Genomic DNA, 6,741 nt, shown 5'->3' with positions numbered 1-6,741 from the left:
AAGAGTGAAAATCGAAGGTTCTTTAATAAACTTTCATAATTACCCCTTTTCAACACTTATAATTTTTGCCAGTTTTTTTTGGAAGAGTAAAAAACGAAAGTTTTTTAATAAACCTTCACAATTACCCTTCCCAACACTTAGAATTTTTTCCATTTTTTTAGAAGAGTCAAAACCGAATATTTTTCAATAAACCTTCGCAATTACCCCTTCAATAAATTTCTCAAATAAGGCAAACCAATACATATAAAATAACATTCATAAACCAAAAGATAATTATAATCCCAAAATTCTAAACTAAAGTCAATCATCCAAACAACATGTTATCAATTGAAACAAAACGTAACAAATTATCCAAAAACATGTTATCAGTCGAACCAAAACGTTTACAATTATTCAAAAACTTTAATGTACTATGTTGATGGGGGAGAAGAGGGGGTTGATTCTGCCTCATGAAGAATTCAATTTGTTGTTCATATTTCTCCAATCTTTGCGTTATTTGCACCTCTCCGCTTTGATTTCACTAAGAATTTGCTCCAATGCCAATGCCATGTGTCTCACATCCTCCTCATGTTTAACGTCAGCAGTAGCCATCGGATCCGCCATGACAGACACTATGTCAACTCTAGAAGTCTCTCCTCGGATTGTAAGGTCATTTGATTGTGCTAGCAGGTTCTGGAATGACGGGTGTAGTCTCTTTGGTATTTTCCGCATATGCAACCATTCAGTAATTCTAAATGCATATCATTAATAAATTGGGCTTCCATTTTCATATTATTCATATATATAACATATATGAATCTAACTAAAATAAAATACTAATTAACACAACGACCTAAGACATATTTGAATCTAACCAAAATTCAAACAAAAACAACCATAAACACATATGAATCCAACCAAAATTTAAACAAAAATCAACCCTAAACATATATGAATCTAACCAAAACTCAAACAAAATCAACCATAAATCTAACATATACTAACCAAAATCAAACAAAATCAACCATAAATCTAACATATACTAACCAAAATCAAACAAAATCAACCCTAAATCTAACATATACTAACCAAAATTATAACAATAAAACCATAAATCTAACATATACTAACAAAATTAAAACAAAATCACCCTAAATCTAACATATGCTAACCAAAATTAAAACAAAATTATCTAAATCTAACATTTATATATATAAATCTAACATATACTAACCTTAAGTTGAAGAATCTGCAGCGGCGAGAGAGCGGGGAGAAAGAGAGAGGCGTCGGGAATAATCGGGAAAAGAAAAGGGGATCTGGTTTTAATTAGTAAGGTTTTTACTGAGAGATGTAGAAGAACTCTCGATAATTACTTATTGGGAAGAGTCAAAAGCGAAGGTTTTCCAATAAACCTTCTCAATTACCCCTCCCAACATTTAGAATAGTTTTTTTGGTAAGAGTCAAAACCGAAGGTTTTCTAATAAACCTTCGCAGTTACCTTTTTCCAATACTTTGAATTATTTTCGTTTTTTTGGGAAAATTCAAAACCGAAGGTTTATTTAAAAACCTTCGCAATTACCAATTTGGGAAAGTTAAAACCGAGGGTTCTTTGAATAACCTTCGCAATTACACCATTTCCAACACTTAGAATTATTTTATATTTTTTTGGAAGAGTCAAAATCGAAAGTTTATTAGAAAACTTTCGGTAAAAACTTGTATCACCGAAGGTTTTACACGCCTCTCGGAATCATTATTTAATAACGAAAGATTTCTTCCTCTTGGGACTATTATCGAGAGTTTTATAAAACTCTCGATAAAGTCGATGATAATGGTCTCTTTTTTACTAGTGGTAATTTTTTTTCTTAGAGTTTTAGTTTATATTTGAAATAACAATATTGAATTAAAATTATTGGTATAATATATGTTGTTAATGATTTGAATTAATGTTTAATGTAAATATTGATATTTGCTTAGATTGAGTGCTAGTTTCAAACATTTTAAAAATAATTTGTAGTTTAATGAAGTTGAATTGATATTTTTCAATTTGGCTATAAAATGTTCAATTTAATTTGTAATTTTTTTTCTCAAAATCTTGTAAAAATCAAATTTAGTGTGGGTTTTTTTAAAAGGTATATTAATTGTTTACGGCGGTATATGTTTGCACAAAACTAAATAAATTTTGGGATCTATGATGTGGTCTTAAATTTGAAACCTGTTGAAACAATTTGTGAGGGTCTTAAAAAAATTTCTTCTTAAATCAAGTTCATTTCATCATTTACTTACTAGAGGTTACAGATTTGTTTTAGACTTTATTACTTTGTTTATCAAAATATTTTTTTATGTTACATAATTATTTTTTTCATAGATTTGTTGTTTGTTTTATAATGAATCAATTATTTATTGTTTATTTTGTGCGATTTTTTTTATTGGTATTAAAAGTCAATTTATACATTTTTAAAATTATTTATTTTACAAAGTTTTATTATTGCATTCCTTTAACTTTGCTCTTATTTAGTTTATGTTTTGTTTTTTTTTTTTTTTTTCATTTTTGAGTTTCCATGAGTTGTTTATAATTGAAAAAAAAAATGTCCTAAATATATATATAAATATATATTGTTTTGTTAGGTTAGAAATATGAACTAGGGTGATTTGGTAGGTTATACTAAAAATTTCTATACATACCATATATCTTATCAAGTGTTCAATATAGGTAAAGTTATATTTCTATACATACCATATATCTTATCAAGTGTTCAATATAAGTAAAGTTATATCGATACCGTACTGAAATTTTGTTATACCAAAATCTCGGTATGATACAAGTAACATGACGATCAAACCGAATTTTTGAGATATATCAATATTTCGGTATTGTAGGTATCGTTATTATTTTATTCATACAGAAAATAACACACACTATCTATTTCTCTACTCATTATTTATAAGTATAATATATATATATATCATTTATAAATATTATATCAGCAAATTGGTATATACCGAAATATAAATTTTTTAAAAACTCGTATCGATATCGTACCAATTTGTTTGTATATCAAAAAATGATATTTTCGCTATTTTACATATGGTATTTTCGATATACCAAAAATATCGAAACGCCCATAATATTAATAAATATTTAAGCTACACCATATATTTAGAAAATTTATTTTGATCATTTATTGTCATTAATAATTGTCTTTTAAATTACAACACGTATGTCATAGCAAGTTCACAGTATTATTCTATAATAACCTAACATTGATTCCCAAATATTCAATTCCAGAAAAACAATTCAGGACTTTTTTCATATATTTCATGCTGCAACGTATATACAAAATAATTTCCAAATCCTTTCACAGAATTTTAAATTAGTAATCGATAAATTTGTAGGATTGGGGTAATCATCATTTATTCCTAAACGTTTTATTTCCCATAACATCATACTTATGCAGAATTAAATAAAAGGATATGGTAGGAAATCCATATCACCGCGTGTCTTTCAAAATTGATATTAAAAAAGCTTTTGTCTCGATCAAATGAGACTCCATCCACGAATTACTTTTAGTAGCATGGTTTCCAATTATTTTACTTGAATGAATTATGCAATGTATTTCTATCCCTCATTTTGTGATAAACATGAACGACATTCATGGAGGCTTCTTTAAAGGTGAAAGAGGAGTTAGGCAAGGAGACACTCTATCTGCTTACCTCTTTGTCATTATCATAAAAATTCTTGATTGCATCTTTAAAAAGATCATGAGAAGTCATACTTTTAAATTCCAACCATATTGCAAGGAGGAAGCTATAACTCATATATGTTTCGTTGATAATCTATTTTTATTGATTATGTTATTACAATCAAAGAAGCACTAATAATATTTTCAAGTATTATAGGTTTACACATCAATGAAGATAAAAGTCAAACTTTTTATGAGAGGTTTGCAATGGCTTTACTAATATTAATATCAGTAACGACTCTTCAAAGGTAATGTCGTAACAACTCTAAATTTGGACAGTCGTTAATAATAATAATATTTTCCGTTTTTTATTTCCTAATATAATTTATCCCATGTAAACAATAATAAATAGCTATTTTGCAAAAACATGTACATAAATACACTAATCCCAATAATATTCATAAATAATATACAAAATATATTAATCTCAAGGCGGAGGGGGAGGGGGAGGGGGAGGGGGAGGGAGAGGCGGAGGTTGGGGTAACATGGATAATATCGTGGTCATTTGTTTGTGCAGCTCCATCGACTCATCGCGCATTCGCTCACTCATTTCCTGCATCTCAGTCCCCATCTGATCACGCTATTCCCGTAATTGTTGTATCTCAACATCACTCTCTTTCCGCGACTAATGTCTCTCAACTTCACGCTCCTCCTGCATCCTCTACATCTTCTCTTGTAGAGCCCGGTTTTCATCGTGTAACTAATGTGTCTTAGTGCGCTGACTACCTGATGCACTCCCCCGAGCATCTATTCTAATCGATCCAGGTTGTACACCGAATCACATACCCACGACTCTACCATGTCGTTGAGACCCGAACGCATACTTCATCAACTACAACTCATTCCGACTCGGATCTTCTTTTATGGCAGTGTGGAACGCAGACTACAAACACAATTTAAATTTTGATTAGTACAAATTTAAATAGGTTTTATGTTAAACCTACAAAGTCGACTTACCACTTTCTCAAAAATAATAGTGGGGACCTCTGAAGTTGGATTCTGTAGACTTGATATCTTTGTATGCGTATGGAGAAATAAGTTAGCGAAATTAGGGGTTTGTCTGGTAGTCCTCCTCTATATAAATTCAATAATAAACATCATAATAAGAATGAAAAAAACATTAGAAACTTCATAATAAATAATAAAAACGCATCAACTACCTTTCGACTTGTGAAAATGAGACGTTGTTCGCATGGTTCTTGTACACAATATGCACCATATTACTCGAATTCGACGTACTTGTTTTCTACAATTAAGAAAATTTGTTAGTTTAATAGATTATTAAAGTAAGGGGGTCATTAAAAAAATTAACTTATTCTGAACTCCGGAGTGAAGAAGCAATGCTCTAAAAGATAATTCCAATCACTAGGGGAGATCTCGGGAGGGGGATTGGCCTGAATCATTGCTTCATCAACTTCACGAGCCCTAATATATTGGGTGTTCAATTGACATCTCCACCTATCCCAAAGTTGTTTTGCGTGATGTAGCCCTTGACGGTGATAGGTGTCGATGTGCGCTCCCCCACAGACTAGAACGAATCTTGAAAAGTCAACAACGTAGGGTTACTAACCCTATTATTTAGCTTTTTATAGATGGTGGTTAATACCCCAAAACGAATAAGTCACCATGATAGCCCACCAAAGTTATCTAGTTGTGTGGAGCTTAGGTCCATCCAACGTAGAGTTCTATGTGGTAATGTAGTAGAGTCATAGCTGATACTCCCAATATATCTCGACTATGTAGTTCTATTATCGCACATGGGTTTATCATCTATCGAGTTGAACTCCATATACATCTTCTACCTCACCTAAAACTTACCAACTATAGTGTTCAAGTTCTTACCCTATCTCCTCCTCGAAGAAGACCCTAAAAATAAACACAAAATTATATAGAATTATAAGAAAATATATAATCAACCACCGATACTTGCATTATGCTGAGACGGGGGTTGTATTTCATCATCATCGAAGTTAGTGTTTTGTACACCATCAATGGTAATATCATCATCACTTGTTTTGTTAGGTTGTAAGTTCGAAACATACATATAGCATTTTAAATTTTATTTTTAATCGTTTCAAGTTATTGGGCGGGTCAACCCACGATCTAACTCAAAATTCATTACTCTCACATATATATACCCAAATTAACAACAACTCTTGACCCGACAACCAAGCAAATTCAAATTAAGCATTAGTATATGCATATATTATATTGTTATGAATGTCGCGTTCATGAAATTTTGTGTAGAATTTAAAATATAAAGTCTTATTAGCTTATTTTTTAAAAGGATTTTACTTGTTTGTTTAGGTTGCAAGTTCAAAACATACATATAACATTTTTAATTTTATTTTTAATCGTTTCAAGTTTATGGGTGGGTCAACCTACGATCCGACCCAAGTATCCATTTACTCTCATATATATATCAAATTAACCATAGTTCTCGATCCGGAAAACTAAGCAAATTTAAATTAAACATTATTATATATAGAGAGATTATATTGTTATGAATGTTGCTCGTTCATCAAATTTTGTGTAGAATTTAAAATATAAAATTTTATTAGCTTAGTTTGTTAAAGGGTTTTATTTGTTTTTGTTAGTTTCAAGTTCGAAACATATATATATATATATCATTTTTTATTTTATTTTTAACCGTTTCAAGTTTATGAGTGAGTCAACCCACGATCCGACCAAAGTATCCATTTAATCTCACATATATATTCAAATTAACCACAACACTCGGCCTATCAAACCAAGCAAATTGAAATTAAGCATTATAATAATTATATATGATTAATTTGTAATTTATTTGTTTCATTATTAATATATGATATTTTAAAGAATTTATCTCATGTTATTTATGTTTGATTAGTGCATTTTTAATTGTAATTTTTACAAAATTCATTGATAATTGGTTAAAAATTATTTTAGAGAAATCTTGTAATGTAGTGCTAAATTTTTAGGACCATCCAACTCTTTTTGTTAAATTGTTTTTTTTTTTTTAAATATGTAACTAATAAGATCA

The sequence above is a fragment of the Impatiens glandulifera genome, chromosome 1 (assembly GCF_907164915.1).
Source record: "Impatiens glandulifera chromosome 1, dImpGla2.1, whole genome shotgun sequence".
Classification (NCBI taxonomy): Eukaryota; Viridiplantae; Streptophyta; class Magnoliopsida; order Ericales; family Balsaminaceae; genus Impatiens; species Impatiens glandulifera.
This window is presented reverse-complemented; position numbering follows the sequence as displayed.